Raw genomic sequence first — 17,307 nt, forward strand, 5'->3', positions numbered from 1 at the left:
GCCACATGAGTCATGTACTGACCATGAGACTCCATGCAGAACAGCTTCTTCAACTTGATCTTGAGCTTCTTGGCCCAAGAGGGCTCTGCCTCAGAAGGCACGTAGTCATCATCTTCATCCTCAGCCTCAGCCCCAAACTCCTCATCAGTCTCCATGGCAGCAGCAGATGAAGGAACTCCAGTCCTCGGGGCCTGAGTGCCCCAGTTATCCTTCTTCCTCAGACGCTTGACATCGTGAGAAACCAAGTCTTCAATCTCCAGCACCACCTTGGGATAGACACGATCCCAGGCCTTCTCAATGAGCAGCATAATGAACGGACCATAAATCGGGCACTTGCGCTCGGAGATAGCAGAAACCAGCTCAGACCACATAACATGAGAGATATCCAAGGACTCTCCGGTGCTCTGCCCCTTCTCCCGCTGACAGAAGAGAAGCATGTCCACGAGATAAGAGTGAACCTGGTCCAGATTCCCGATGCGAGGGAAAAGAGTTTCTCTGAAGATATGGTGAAGAATGTCCAGATAGGTAGGCAGCTCATAGGTCTCCTTCTTCGTCTCATGGTTGATCCTCAGAGTGCAATAGGGCCACAGAGCTTGCTTGTGAGTGGCATTGGCTCGACGGTGGGGGCGAAAGCCGACAGCAGACTCAAGTCCAAGATCTTCCACCCCAATCAATTGCATGAAAGCTTTCCACTTGACTGACAGCAACTTGCCATTTGTCATCCAAGTCAAATTCCTGTCCTCATCGGTCCCAAGGTGAACCGTGGCATAGAATTGGGACACAATATCAGCATCATAGTCCTTGTTGAATTGCATGATCCCGAGAATGTTCAGCTGAGTGCACATCTGAAGAGCTTCACCAAAGTAGTCAGGATCATTCTCCATATGCTCGGTGTCGATGGAGTGCATGTTGACATAGAGATTCTTCTTGGCTTTGAGGACATCAAAATATATGGCAAACTGGAACCTGTTCCAGAATGGACAGTTGACCAAAGTGGGATCTTGGTCGACCTCATACGGGTTGCGGCGGCGCCTTGCCCAGAACTCCTTGGGCGGCATTTCTGGCATGGTTTTGGTTTGCTTTGGCTTGACCCCAGGCTTCTTCTGCAGTTGGGGAGGAGGTGGAGCACTAGAAGATCCTCCGGCAGGCTCAGTGGGCTCGGTGGTGTGGTAGCATTTGGACGAAGCACGACCGGGGTTGACACGACGAGCCTGATGCTCAGGAACCTCATCACCTAGAACCACACACACAAACACGCAAACAACCAGAAAGAACGAGCGTAAGCCACAAACACGAACAAGGAGATCACTGAGAGGTTGGAGGATGATGGAACTGGGTAGAGGGCGGTAGTACCGTGACCCTTGAGCGGCAGTACCGCTCCAAGCGTTAGTACCGCTCTGGAGAGAGCGGTAGTACCGCTCTCAGTGGTAGTACCGCTCTGGGAGAGCGGTAGTACCGCTCGAGGCGGGGAAACAGCAGTTTCCATCTACCGTGGTCAGATCCGGTACTACCGTCCTACCAAATTCAAAAATACTCCAACCAAAACTAATCCAAACAGTCTAGAAGCATTCTCCATCCTACTCAAGCCTAGATCTGGACAAAAATCTAGAGATGCAACTGCTATTGCCCCAAGAATGCTAGATTGGAAATCTAGACAAAAGGAAACAGGGAACAGGGGCAATACCGGCATCCATGGCAAGAGGACGAGGTGGGGATCGATTCCACCGAAGGGAACGGAGAGGAGCGCCCCGAAGAGGGAGATCCGCCGGAGCCCTCCCGCGGCGCCGGTTGCTGAAGATAGAGACGAACAGGGCGAAGGGTGAGCGAATGGGTATGGGGGAGAAGAAACTCCCCCTGCCCCCGATTTAACCCCCAGCCCGCGCCTCACAGCGGTAGTACCGCTCTGGAGGGCGGTAGTACCGCTTCAGCAACCACGCTGCTTCTAGACCAACGACTAACGCTCAAAAAGAAACGGAAAGCAAAGCCAAAAGAACGAGAGGACTGACGCGACAACACACACACACACAACAGACCAAAAACAACTCAAACACACACAACCACACGAAACAGAGCAAGCTCTGGCCTCTCTCAGGAGAGGGCGGTGGCTGGAGCCACCTATGTTTGAGTCAAATGGTATGGCACCGTGAAGAATTATCCTTGGGCCCATGACCAAAACTCGTCTTTGAAGCACAAGTACCATCAAAAATGGCTATTGTGAAATAGTTGATCGTTTTCCGCATAATGGGGGGAGGGAAAGTTCATTGAGAGAACAACACTCCCCCTATGTCCATGCCTACATCTAAGCAGGATTCCAAGTTGAGTGGGGTGGGGTGTGCCAGGGTTCAAGTCACATTGCTCGAATCAATGATATTTAGCTCATGCCTTAAATCGCGAAATCTTGCTTCATCCAAGGGCTTCGTGAAAATATCTGCAAGGTTATCATGAGTGTTGACATACTTGAGCTCGATCTCTCCTCGCCTAATGTGATCCCGGATGAAGTGATACCGAATCTCAATGTGTTTCGCCTTGAAGTGTTGCACCGGGTTGAGAGAAATCTTGATGGCACTTTCATTATCACACCAAAGAGGCACTTTGTCACAAATGACACCGTACTCCTTTAAAGTTTGCCTCATCCATAGTAGTTGAGCACAACAACTACCGGCTGCCACATACTCCGCTTCGGTGGACAAGAGGGACACACAACTTTGCTTCTTGGAAGACCAACTTACCAAAGAGCAACCAAGAAATTGGCACCCTCCGGAAGTGGACTTCCTATCCACTTTGTCCCCCGCCCAATCGGAATCCGTGAAACCTTCAAGCTTGAAATTTGCTCCTCTTGGGTACCATAAGCCAAAGTTTGGGGTATGAGCCAAATACCGAAAGATTCTCTTGACCGCCACAAAGTGACTTTCCTTTGGTGCGGCTTGAAACTGTGCACACATCCCCACACTCAACATGATATCCGGTCTAGATGCACAAAGGTAAAGCAAGAGCCAATCATGGAGCGATATACCTTTTGATCCACCGCTTTACCATTGGGATCGATGTCAAGTTGGCACTTGGTAGGCATTGGTGTAGAAGCCGGCTTGACATCACTTAGCTTGAATCTTTTAAGCATGTATTGAGTGTATTTGGCTTGGTTGATGAAGGTTCCTTCTCTTTGTTGTTTGATGTCAAAACCAAGGAAGAACTTCAACTCTCCCATCGAAGACATCTTGAACTTGGAGGTCATGAGAGCGGCAAATTCCTCATTGAAAGCTTTGTTAGGAGAACCAAAGATAATATCATCAACATATAGTTGGCATACAAACAACTCCCCTTTGACCTTCTTAGTAAAAAGAGTGGGATCGATTTGTCCTACTTCAAATCCATGATCTTGTAGCAACTCGGTAAGGTGGTCATACCACGCACGTGGGGCTTGTTTAAGGCCATAGAGTGCCTTATCGAGTTGATACACGTGATCCGGGAAGTAGGGGTCCTTGAACCCGAGGGGTTGCTTGACATAAACCAACTCATTAATGGGACCATTAAGAAAAGCACTTTTCACATCCATTTGTTGCAACTTAAAGTTGTGATGGGAAGCATAAGCAATCAACAAACGAATGGATTCAAGACGAGCAACGGGAGCAAAGGTTTCACCGTAGTAGATGCCCTCGACTTGGGAGTAGCCTTGTGCTACCAATCTTGCCTTGTTGTGAATGATGTTCCCATGAGCATCTTGCTTGTTCTTGAAGATCCACTTTGTTCCAATGACATTGTGGTTCCACGAAGGTCTTGGCACCAATCTCCACACCTTGTTGTACTCGAAGTTGTTTAGTTCTTCATGCATGGCATTGAGCCAATCCGAGTCTTCGAGCGCCTCATAGACCTTTTGGGGTTCAACACAAGAGACAAACACATGATGTTCACAATAGTTAGCTAATTGTCTATGAGTGCTTACCCCCTTTCTTAGACTTCCAACCACGTTTTCCATGAGATGGCCTTGGGTGGTGAGTTTGGAAGCAATCTTCGCGGCACGACGCTCTAATTCTTCCTCGGGTGTGGAAGGAGGAAGGTTAACTTGATCATCTTGAGTGTCGTCTTGAGCTTGCTCATGATCTTGAACTTGCTCGAGGGGGAGAACTTAACCTTGGGCATCATTTTGAGGTTCACCTCCATCTTGAGGTTGATCTTGCCCTTGGTCTTGTTCATGAAGGAGAGGGCCTTCACTTTGTTTTTCGGAAGCGTGTGGGTCTTGGGGAGGTGATGGCTCCACTTGAGTGGAGCATTGTCCTTCTCCTTCGGCCACAAGGGGTTCCTCAATGGGTAGGATATGACCAATACCCATTCTTCTTATGGCTTGGGGAGGAATTTCAACACCTACATCACAAGTACCACTTTGCTCCACTTGGGAGCCATTATTTTCATCAAACCCTACGTTACACGTCTCCTCAATGAGTCCGCTGGACTTGTTGAGAACACGGTAAGCATGAAAGTTTGTAGCATAACCAACAAATATGCCCTCATGAGCTCTAGCTTCAAATTTAGACAAGCGAACACCTTTCTTGAGAATGAAACACTTACACCCGAACACCTGGAAGTACTTGAGATTGGGCTTGTTCTCGGTAAGTATCTCATACGGAGTCTTGTTCAATCCTTTGCGGAGATAGAGCCGATTGGATGCATGACAAGCTGTGTTGATGGCTTCGGCCCAGAAGTTGTATGGAGACTTGAACTCCGCCATCATGGTCCTTGCCGCATCCATCAACATCCGGTTCTTTCTCTCCGCAACACCATTTTGTTGAGGGGTATATGGTGCAGAATATTGATGCTTGATCCCTTCATCACTAAGAAACTCATCCAAGGTGTAGTTCTTGAACTCGGTGTCGTTGTCACTTCTTATTGTCAAGATCTTTGCATCGTGTTGACGTTGAGCTTCATTTGCAAAGTCGATGACGGTTTGTTGGGTCTCACTCTTCCTCTTGAAGAAGTATACCCAAGTGTATCTTGAATAATCATCCACTATCACCAAGCAATACTTTCTACCCCCAAGACTATCAAAGGATGGGGGCCCAAAGAGGTCCATGTGAAGGAGCTCCAAGGGTCTCTTCGAGTAGATGATAGTCGTGGGAGGGTGAGCCGTCTCATGAAGCTTTCCTTCGATACAAGCACTGCAAACACGATCTTTGGCAAAACTAACATTCGTTAGTCCATGAACATGGTCCCCCTTGAGAAGGCTTTGCAAAGATCTCACATTGACGTGGGCTAAACGGCGATGCCAAAGCCATCCCACATCAACTTTAGCCATTAGGCATGTCGCGGTCTTAGTGGGTTGCTCCGAGAAGTTAACCACATAGAGGCCGTTCTCGACATGCCCAACAAAGGCTACTTTAAGAGTCTTGCTCCACAAGAGGGCCACGGTATCAATATCAAAGAAGGTGGCAAAACCCATGAGTGCGAGTTGACGAACGGAAAGTAAATTGAACGCAAGGGACTCAACAAGCATGACTTTCTCGATCGTTAGATCAGGAGAAATGACAACCTTGCCAAGACCCAATACCTTAGAATGTGAGGCATCACCCCATTCGACATTGGTGGGCATAGATGGGATATTGTGCACGTCCACCACCAAGTCCTTGCTCCCGGTCATATGATTTGTTGCTCCACTATCGAGCAACCATGATCCCCCACCGGAAGCAAACACCTACAAGAGATCAATGCTTGGTTTTAGGTACCCATTGAGTAATGGCTCCTTTGATGTTAGTAACAAGGGTCTTAGGAACCCAAATAGACCATTCAATGTACTCATAAGGAGAACCAACAAATTTAGCATAAACATGTCCATCACTAGCATGGCACAACACATAAGAGGGGTTAAAGTCGCCGGCTTTGTTGGGAGAGATGGCGTTGCGCTCTTTGGCTTCACCATTCTTCCCATTGTTCTTCTTCTCCTTAGGAGCACCTTCTCCCTCCTTCACAAAGGTTTGCTTGAGCGGAGGAGGTCGATTGGTCTCGCTCTTCTTCTCCTTGTTCTTCTTCTTGTTCTTGGACTTGGGTGCGAACCCAACTCCTTCCTTGCCCACAACTTCCTTTTGATTGCTCAAAAGGTCATTTAGGTTCTTCTCGCCTTGTATGCATGACACAAGACCTTTCTCGAGTTGTTCCTTCAACTTGGCATTTTCCTCCACAAGGTCCACATGCTCACAACATGGGTTAGTAGCATTTGCATTATCAATTAAGACCATGTGAGGAAATGTGGCCTTTTCCTTGGTTAGCTTAACTTGGAGTTGAGCATGAGACTCCTTGAGGGTGGCATGAGCACCTTTCAAGACCTTGTGGGCCTTGTCAAGTACATCAAACTCCTCCGTGAGTCTAACATGATCAACCCCAAGTTTAGCCTTCTCGGAAGCTAGAACACGAGACACAACAAGAGCATGATCAAGATCTTTCTTTAGTTTAGCATGACCATCGTTGTGTGACTCCTCAAGAGCCAAACGATGCCCACGCTCTTCCTCAAGAGCATTAGAGAGATCCGATATCTCATCGGCATAGTCCCGACTATGACTTTCCATCTTAGTGATGGTTTCTTCATGAGCCTCGATCATGTCATTGGCTTCACCAAGTTGTTCCAAGAGAGCAACGAAATGCTTCTTGGATTTGCCCTTGAGCTTACTCATGAAGGACTCAAATTCATTGAACTCCTCATTAGACCCCTTACCATTATCATAGTCATCCGTTGAAGGAGGGTTAGGAATAATGGTGGTTTTGATGTTGGCGGTTACCTTGTTGGTGGCCTTAGCCATGAGGCACGTCGCGGTGATGTTCTCGTTAGGTGCTTCGAAGAGAGACACCCGAGGAGTTGAGACAATGGCAATGGATGCCATGGCCATTGTTTCACCATCTTCATCATCATCGTCATCCTCACGGTATTCTTCTTGAACCACCAACCCACGAGGGGGCGTCTTCTTGGTGAAGTTGTTCTTGTTGGGGAAGGACTTGGCTTTGTCTTTTCGAATGAACTTGCCACCATTGTCCTCCCGCTTCTCGTATGGACAATCCGCAATGAAGTGGCTGACATTGCCACAGTTGAAACAAGTTCTGACTCGTTGCTTCCCCTTGAGGCCACTTGAGTTGTTCTTGTTGAAGTTGGGTCTTGTAGTCTTCTTACTCCAAAACTGTCTTGAGGCAAGAGCCATGTGCTCATGATAATCATACTTCATGTCCTCGGGGTTGCTCTCCTCGTCTTCCTCCTCTTCTTCTTCTTCCACACTAACCTTGGCCTTCAAGGCAAGATTGGGCTTCTTTGCCCTCTGAGAACGGAGCACCGCATTGTCGGTGGTCTTATCCAAGATGTTCATTGCAACAAACTCATCCAACACTTCACTAGAGGTCATGGAGTGGAAGTCCGGTCTTTGGCGGATGACGGAGGACATGGCCTTGTTGTAGGGCATCATGGCCTTGAGGAACTTGCGCTTGATCCAGTTGTCATCCGTGTCCTTGCTCCCATGATCTCGAAGTGCGACCGCAAGTTTGGTCACTCTTCGAAAGAGCTCACGAGGTTCTTCATCCTCTTTCATTGCAAACTCATCGGCTTCATCTTGCACCACTTCATAGTTGGAGCGTTGAATGCTAGCACTTCCTCGATACATACGCTCGACACACTTCCATGCTTCTTTAGCCATGACATGAGGTCGAAGATGAGGGAGATCTTCGGGAAGGATAGCATCTTGGATGATGAAGAGAGCACTCTCATTGAATTGATTGTCCACTTCTTCTCGAGGGGTGAAGTTGCTTGGATCATGAGGATAGAAACCTTCTTCAATAATTCTCCAAAGGTTAGTATTCACATGTTTTAAATGACGCTTGAAGCGATAGACCCAAGAATCATAATCTTCATTTTTCACATATTTAGGAGGAGGACCGGCATGATTCAAGTGCGTAGAGGGAATCGGTCCTCTATACACCGGGGGTTCCACATGGGCATAGATGCCGGTGCCATTTCTACCACTAGTAGACGGACTCTTTTCACTATTAGCTTCCCCCTTGTCGGGGTTAGCATCCATCACCTTGTTAGTGGGATCACCCACTTTCATTGGCGAGGTAGATAGTTTGAGTCCCTCTAGGAATTCAGTAAACATGCTTTTAACCTCGGCCGTCATGGAGGTTTTCAATGTGTCTAAAGCCACATTGAATTCCTCACGTGAGACCGAGGTTCCCCCTTCGGCCGAAGACGAGATGGGATTCACACTGGAGTGTTCCTCCGCACCGTCGTTGACGTCAACCATACTCTTCGGATGGCAAAGTCCTTAATAAAGAGACGAGGCTCTAATACCAATTGAAAGGATCGATATGGTTGACTAGAGGGGGGTGAATAGGCAACTAACAATTTTTAGACTTTTCTTTAACAAATTAAAACTTGCAATGAAATAGGTTGTCTAGATGTGCAACTACGTGAACAACCTATATGATGAAAGACAATAAGCACACAAGCAAGCAATGGATATAACTCAAGTAAGCTTGCAAAAGTAAAGGGACAAGATAACCAAGAGTGGAGCCGGTGGAGACGAGGATGTGTTACCGAAGTTCCTTCCTTTTAAAGGGAAGTACGTCTCCGTTAGAGCGGTGTGGAGGCACAATTCTCCCCAAGAAGCCACTAGGGCCACCGTAATCTCCCCACGCCCTCACACAATGCGAGATGCCATGATTCCACTATTGGAGCCCTTGAAGGCGGCAACCGGACCTTTACAAACAAGATTGGGGCAATCTCCACAACACTTGGAGGCTCCCAACAACACCACGAAGCTTCACCACAATGGAGTATGGCTTCGAGGTGACCTCAACCGTCTAGGGTGCTCAACACCCAAGAGTAACAAGATCTGCTAGGGATAAGTGGGGGGAATCAAATTTCTCTTGGTGGAAGTGTAGATATGGGCCTTCTCAACCAATCCCGAGCAAATCAACAAGTTTGATTGGCTAGGGAGAGAGATCGGGCGAAAATGGAGCTTGGAGCAACAATGGAGCTTTGGGGGAAAGAGGTAGGTCAACCTTGGGGAAGAAGACCCCTTTATATAGTGGGAAGATCAATCCAACCGTTATCCCACTTACCAGCCCCGCACAGAGCGGTACTACCGCTGGAGAAGGGCGGTACTACCGCTCCGGGCGGTACTACCGCTCGACCCAGCGGTACTGCCGCGCTGCCTGGGACCCTGACCCCAGGGCGGTACTACCGCTAGGGAAGAGCGGTACTACCGCTCCGGGCGGTACTACCGCTTAGACCCAGCGGTACTGCCGCGCTGCCCAGGGCCCTGTCACCAGGGCGGTACTACCGCTAGGGAAGGGCGGTACTACCGCTTAGAGCGGTACTACCGCCCCTACTACCTCCCTTAGTGCCGCAAAACACGACACGAAAAATTCGTTCGAGAATTAAGGCGGAAGTAGCCCAGACGCACAGCGGTACTACGGCCGAAACACCCAAGCGGTACTACCGCTCTGAGAGCGGTACTACCGCTTGGAGCGGTACTACCGCTGTGAGAGCGGTACTACCACTGTGGAGTTTCGGCGGTACTACCGCTGTGGACGCGGTACTACCGCTAGGGCAAAGCAGAGCATAGTAAGGGGAAAACAGCAGCTCCAGAGATGCGGAAGGAAAGACGACGGGTGTGATAATGATGTGTACGTGTGATTCCACCCAAGTCTTACCAAAATGGATCCCCTCTTGATAGTACGGTGACTCCTACGAAACTAGTCCACCAACAATGAAACGAAGGAGCTACACCGTCTTGAATTACAACACCGAGGGGAGGAAATCGTCTCGTGCCAATGGATGAATCTCTGAAAGAACTAACGCACACGATTAGACCGCACAAGCATTGTCATCAATCACCAAAACATATTGGGAATAAATATGCCCTTACAACAAGGGAGTACCTTGCTCTGATACCAATTGAAAGTGCGTTATATCGACTAGAGGGGGGTTGAATAGGCGATTTTATGAATTCTTCACTGAGGAATTTGCCGGTGAGGAAATTCCTTAGCAAAGAACTACTTGCAGCGGAATAAGTACTCAGAAGTAAGCATAACAGGATGCAGACATAGTCATCATGATGAAATGAAGACAAGCACAGAGTATAGAAAGCGTAATCACAGGATAACACAAGATGAAGACAAACAGACTGAAGAAATTGAACTGAGGAAATTGAGAAAGTCTTCAGTCAAAGTCTTCAAACACAGATATGAACAATCACTCAACACAGTAATGAGGAAATGAAAGAGTTGAGGAAATAGAACCAGTAAGGTTGGTGAAGACAATGATTTGGTAGACCAGTTCCAACTGTTGTCTTAGTTGTACATCTGGATGGAGCGGCTAAGTATTTAAACTCGAGGACACACAGTCCCGGACACCCAGACGCTGAGCATGCAGCTCAGGACACCAAGTCCTCACCGTATTCTCCTTGAACTAAGATCACACAGACCTCGTCCAATCACTCGTGGTAAGTCTTCAGGCGACTTCCAAACCTTCACAGACTCGGTCACTCGGCGATCCACAATTCCTCTTGGATGCTCTAGACCATGACGCCTAACCGTCTGGAAGAAGCACAGTCTTCAAAGGTAACAAGCGTCGGATCCACGCAGGATCAATCTCTTCAGTGATGCTCAATCACTTTGGGGTTTGTAGGTGTTTGAGTTTGGGTTTTTCCTCACTCGATGATTTTCGCTCAAAGTCCTCGGAGGATGGGTTACTCTCAAATGACAAGTGTTAGTTTCTCTTAGAGTAGCCAACCAGCTAGTGGTTGTAGGGCGGCTATTTATAGCCTAGGGAGCAGCGCGACATGATAAGACATAAATGCCCTTGTCTGATATGACCGTTAGGTGGATAAGATATTTTGGGGCAGCTGGCGCGCAGCACAGCAACGGTCGGAAATTTGAATCTCAAATTCCTCAGGGCTATCATGTTCCTCACTGTGTAGGCAATCCGCACTGGCGAATTCCTAACTCCGTAGTCAGAACAAATTCCTCAGCGAGCAGAAGAACTTCGTCTCTGTTACTGAAGAAATTGACTGATCTGTATGAGATTTCCAAAGGCTTCACTCGAAGGGATTGGTAGGTATAGGATTTTGAGTTGAGCATCACATGGAAATTTTTCCTTAGTATTTCCTCGACCCCCTTTAACAGTACGGTGTTTCCTATGACTCAAGAAAGAGAAAAAACAAAACTATGAAAACGAAAGTCTTCAAGCTTCATATTCCTTGCATAAATATCAAGTCTTCACGGACACACCAATTTCTTCACTTTCAAAGTCTTCATGAAAGTCTTCAGAAATACCAAAATCTTCAGTCGAAGATATTCATTTTTAGGGGTCGACTTTCTCTGTAAATATCAAACTCCTCATAGACTTATAAACCTGTGTACACTCACAAACACATTAGTCCCTTAACCTATAAGTCTTCAATACACCAAAATCACTAAGGGGCACTAGATGTATTACTTCCAACAAGTTGCTTTCTTGTTCCATCTTACTGAAAACGAGGCTTTCAGTCATCTTGCCCATGTGGTATGATTTGCATGTCTCAAGTGATTCAAAATCAAGTGAGTCCAAACGATCCATCTATATGGAGTTATTTCATGCGTACATACCAATAGACATGGTTCACATGTCTCAAACTTTTCAAAAACGAGTGAGTCCAAAGATCCATCAACATGGAGCTTCTTCATGCGTTTTATACCAATATGACTCAAATGTCAGTGCCACAAGTAGGTGGTACTATCATTACTATCTTATATCTTTTGGCATGAACATGTGTATCACTACGATCGAGATTCAATAAACCATTCATTTTAGGTGCAAGACCATTGAAGGTATTATTCAAATAAACAGAGTAACCATTATTCTCCTTAAATGAATAACTGTATTGCGATAGACATAATCCAATTATGTCTATGCTCAATGCAAACACCAAATAACAATTATTTAGGTTTTAACACTGATCCCGATGGTAGAGGGAGCGTGCGATGTTTGATCACATCAACCTTGGAAATACTTCCAACACATATCGTCACCTCGCCTCTAGCTAGTCTCCGTTTATTCCGTAGCCTTTTATTTCGAGTTACTAACACTTAGCAACCAAAAAGGTATCTATTACCGTGGTGCCACTAGGAGTACTAGTAAAGTACACATTAATATAATGTATATTCAATATACTTCTGTCGACCTTGCCAGCATTCTTATCTACCAAGTATCTAGGGTAATTCTGATCCAGTGACTGTTCCCCTTATTACAGAAGCACTTAGTCTCGGGTTTGGGTTCAACCTTGGGTTTCTTCACTAGAGCAGCAACTGTTTTGCCGTTTCGTGAAGTATCCCTTCTTGCCCTTGCCCTTCTTGAAACTAGTGGTTTCACTAACCATCAACAATTGATGCTCCTTCTTGATTTCTACTTCCGCGGTGTCAAACATCGCGAATAGCTCAAGGATCATCATATCTATCCTTGATATGTTATAGTTCATCACGAAGCTCTAGTAGCTTGGTGGGAGTGACTTTGGAGAAACATCACTATCTAATCTGGAAGATTAACTCCCACTCGATTCAAGTGATTGTAGTACTCAGTCAATCTGAGCACATGCTCGACTATTGAGCTTTTCTCCCTTAGTTTGTAGGCTAAGAAACTCGTCAGAGGTCTCATACCTCTTGACATGGGCACTAGCCTGAAATCCCAATTTCAGCTCTTGGAACATCTCATATGTTCCGCGACATTTCAAAAATGTCTTCGGTGCCTCAATTCTAAACTGTTTAACATTACGCACTGAACTATCACGTAGTCATCAAAACATGTATGTCAGATGTTCGCAACATTCACAGACGATGCTCGAGGTTCAGCACACCGAGCGGTGCATTAAGGATATAAGCCTTCTGCGCAGCAATGAGGACAATCCTCAGTTTACGGACCTAGTTCGCATAATTGCTACTATCAACTTTTAACTAAAATTTTCTCTAGGAACATATCTAAAAATAGTAGAACCAAAGCGCAAGCTACAATATAATTTGCAAAGACCTTTTGACTATGTTCATGATAATTAAGTTCATCTAATGAACTCCCACTCAGATAGACATCCCTCTAGTCATCTAAGTGATACATGATCCGAGTCAACTAGGTCGTGTCCGATCATCACGTGAGACGGACAAGTCATCATCGGTGAACATCTTCATGTTGATCGTATCTACTATACGACTCATGTTTGACCTTTCGGTCTCTTGTGTTCCGAGGCCATGTCTGTACATGTTAGGATCGTCAAGTCAACCTAAGTGTTTTGCATGTGTAAATCTGGCTTACACCTGTTGTATGTGAACGTTAGAATCTATCACACCTGATCATCACGTGGAGCTTCGAAACAATGAACTTTCGCAACGGTGCACAGTTAGGGGGAACACTTTCTTGAAATTTTATGAGGGATCATCTTATTTATTCTACCGTCGTTCTAAGCAAATAAGATGTAAACACATGATAAACATCTCATGCAATCAAATAATGACATGATATGGCCAATATCATTTTGCTCCTTTTGATCTCCATCTTCGGGGTGCCATGATCATCATTGTCACCGGCATGACACCATGATCTCCATCATCATGATCTCCATCATCGTGTCTCCATGAAGTTGTGTCGCCAACTATTACTTCTACTACTATGGCTAACGGTTTAGCAATAAAGTAAAGTAATTACATGGCATTATTCAATGACACGTAGGTCATACAATAAATTAAGACAACTCCTATGGCTCCTGCCTGTTGTCATACTCATCGACATGCAAGTCGTGATTCCTATTACAAGAACATGATCAATCTCATACATCACATATCATTCACCACATTCTTTTTGTCCATATCACATCACATAGCATACCCTGCAAAAACAAGTTAGATGTCCTCTAATTGTTGTTACATGTTTTACGTGGTTGCTATGGGTTTCTAGCAAGAACGTTTCTTACCTACGCAAAGCCACAACGGTGATATGCCAATTGCTATTTACACTTCATAAGGACCCTTTTCATCGAATCCGATCCAACTAAAGTGGGAGAGACTAGCACCTGCTAGCCACCTTTATGCAACAAGTGCATGTCAGTCGGTGGAACCTGTCTCACATAAGCGTACGTGTAAGGTCGGTCCGGGCCGCTTCATCCCATGATGCCGCCGAATCAAGATAAGACTAGTAACGGCAAGTAAATTGACAAAATCGACACCCACAACAACTTGTGTTCTACTCGTGCATAGAAACTACACATAGACCTAGCTCATGATGCCATTGTTGGGTAACGTAGCAGAAAGTCAAAATTTTCTATGCATCACCAAGATCAATCTATGGAGATTCTAGCAACAAGAGAGGGAGATGATGAGAATCTTCATGCCCTTGAAGATCGCTAAGCGGAAGCGTTACAAGAACGCGGTTGATGGAGTCGTACTCGCGGTGATTCAGATCGTGGAAGATCTGATATAGCGCCGAACGGACGGCGCCTCCGCGTTCAACACACGTACAGCCCGGGGACGTCTCCTCCTTCTTGATCCAGCAAGGGGAGAGGAGAAGTTGAGGGAGAACTCCGACAGCACGACGGCGTGGTGGTGGTGGAGCTTGTGGTTCTCCAGCAGGGCTTCGCCAAGCACTACGGAGGAGGAGGAGGTGTTGGAGGAGGGAGAGGGCTGCGCCAGGGAAGAGGTGTGGCTGCCCTCCCACCCCTCCACTATATATAGGGGCAAGGGGAGGGGGAGGCGCCCTAGGGTTTCCCCTAGGGGGCGGCGGCCAAGCAGATTGGATCTCCCTAGGGAAAATCCTAGGGAGACTTGCTCCCCAAGCCAAGCAGGTGGAGGTGCCCCACCTCCCCAAATAACGTGGGAAAGGGTGTGGGGGGCGCACCACCCCTTAGTGGGCTAGTTTCCCCCTTCCCCTTTGGCCCATGAGGCCCTCCAACACTTGCGGGGGCTCCCGAAACACCTTTCGGTCACGCTGTCCATAGCCTGGTACCCCCGGAACACTTCCGGACTCCAATACCCTTCATCCAATATATCGATCTTCACCGTCGAACCATTCCGAAACTCCTCGTGACGTCCAGGATCACATCCGGGACTCCGAACTACCTTCGGTAACCACATACTATTTCCCATAACAACTCTAGCGTCACCGAACCTTAAGTGTGTAGACCCTACGGGTTTGGGAACCATGCAGACATGACCGAGACGTTCTCCGGCCAATAACCAACAGCGGGATCTGGATACCCATGTTGGCTCCTACATGTTCCATGATGATCTCATCAGATGAACCACGATGTCGAGGATTCAATCAATCCCGTATACAATTCCCTTTGTCAATCGGTATGTTATTTGCCCGAGATTCTATCGTCGGTATCCCAATACCTCGTTCAATCTCGTTACCAACAAGTCACTTTACTCGTTCCATAATGCATGATCCCGTGACTAACTACTTAGTCACATTGATCTCATTATGATGATGCATTACCGAGTGGGCCCAGAGATACCTCTCCGTCATACGGAGTGACAAATCCCAGTCTCGATTCGTGCCAACCCAACAGACACTTTCGGAGATACCTGTAGTGCACCTTTATAGCCATACAGTTACGTTGTGACGTTTGGTACACCCAAAGCATTCCTACGGTATTCGGGAGTTGCACAATCTCATAGTCTAAGGAAATGATACTTGACATTAGAAAAGCTTTAGCAAACAAACTACACGATCTTGTGCTATGCTTAGGATTGGGTCTTGTCCATCACATCATTCTCCTAATGATGTGATCCCGTTATCAATGACATCCAATGTCCATGGTCAGGAAACTATAACCATCTATTGATCAATGAGCTAGTCAACTAGAGGCTCACTAGGGACATGTTGTGGTCTATGTATTCACACATGTATTACGGTTTCCAGTTAATACAATTATAGCATGAACAATAGACAATTATCATGAACAGGGAAATACAATAATAACCATTTTATTATTGCCTCTAGGGCATATTTCCAATAGTAGCCAACTGTGACAGAGCTCGAATTTGTGCTGGATTTGCTTCAATTCCTCTATTGGAAATGATGAAGCCTAGCAGCTTTCCGGCAAGTACGCCGAAAACACATTTTTCCAGGTTGAGCTTGATGTCGTATGTTCGGAGATTATCGAACGTAAGCCTCAAGTCATCTATTAAAGATTCGACGTGTCTAGTTTTGATGACCACGTCGTCTACGTATGCCTCCACTGTTTTGCCGATCTGTTTCTCCAGGCATGTCTGGATCATGCGTTGATAGGTTGCGCCGGCATTTTTGGGCCCAAAAGGCATGATATTGAAATAGAAGGGGTCGTATGGTGTTATGAATGCCGTTGCGGCTTGGTCGGACTTCGCCATCTTGATTTGATGGTATCCGGAGTATGCATCGAGGAAACACAATGAGTCATGTCTTGCGGTAGCATCGACGATTTGATCAGTGCGGGGGAGGGGGAAGGGATCCTTGGGGACAGCCTTATTGAGGTCCTTGAAATCGACACACAGGCGCCAGGATTTGTCCTTCTTTGGTACCATCACCAGGTTTGCTAGCCAATCCGGATGTTTTATATCTCTGATGAATCCGGCCTCGAGTAAATTGGCTAGCTCTTCTCCCATGGCTTGTCATTTAGGTTTTGAGAAGCGCCGAAGAGTCTGCTTGACTGGCTTGTATCCCTTCAGTATGTTTAGGTTATGTTCGGCCAGCCTGCATGGGATGCCTGGCATATCTGAAGGATGCGAGGCGAAGATGTCCCAATTCTCGTGCAGGAACTCTCGCAGTGCGGCGTCTGTTGTGGGGTTCAGCTGTGCCCCAATGGATGCTGTTTTGTAGGGTCCGTTGGGTGGACCTGGAATTTGACTATTTCATCCGCTGGTTTGAAAGAGGTGGACTTGGGTCGTTTGTTGAGTATCACGTCGTCCCTGTCCACTGTGGAGCGCGGCGTGGTTAGTTCTTCAGCCGCTAGGGCTTCGGATAGTGCCTCAAGGGCCAGAGCGGCGGTTTTATTTTCGGCACGGAGTGCTACGTCCGGATCACTAGCTAGAGTGATGATTCCATTGGGCCCGAGCATTTTGAGCTTCATGTACCTGTAATGGGGTATAGCTTGAAAGCTCGTGAATGTGTCCCGCCCTAAAAGGGCGTGGTATCCGCTACTGAACAGGGCCACTTGGAATGTGATTTTTTTGGACCTATAATTCTCCGACGTGCCGAATACCACATCTAGTGTGATTTTTCCCGCGCATCGTGCCTCCCGACTAGGGATGATTCCCCTGAAGGTCGTGCTGCTTCGCTCAATG

Source organism: Triticum dicoccoides, chromosome 6B (assembly GCF_002162155.2).
Source record: "Triticum dicoccoides isolate Atlit2015 ecotype Zavitan chromosome 6B, WEW_v2.0, whole genome shotgun sequence".
Lineage (NCBI taxonomy): Eukaryota > Viridiplantae > Streptophyta > Magnoliopsida > Poales > Poaceae > Triticum > Triticum dicoccoides.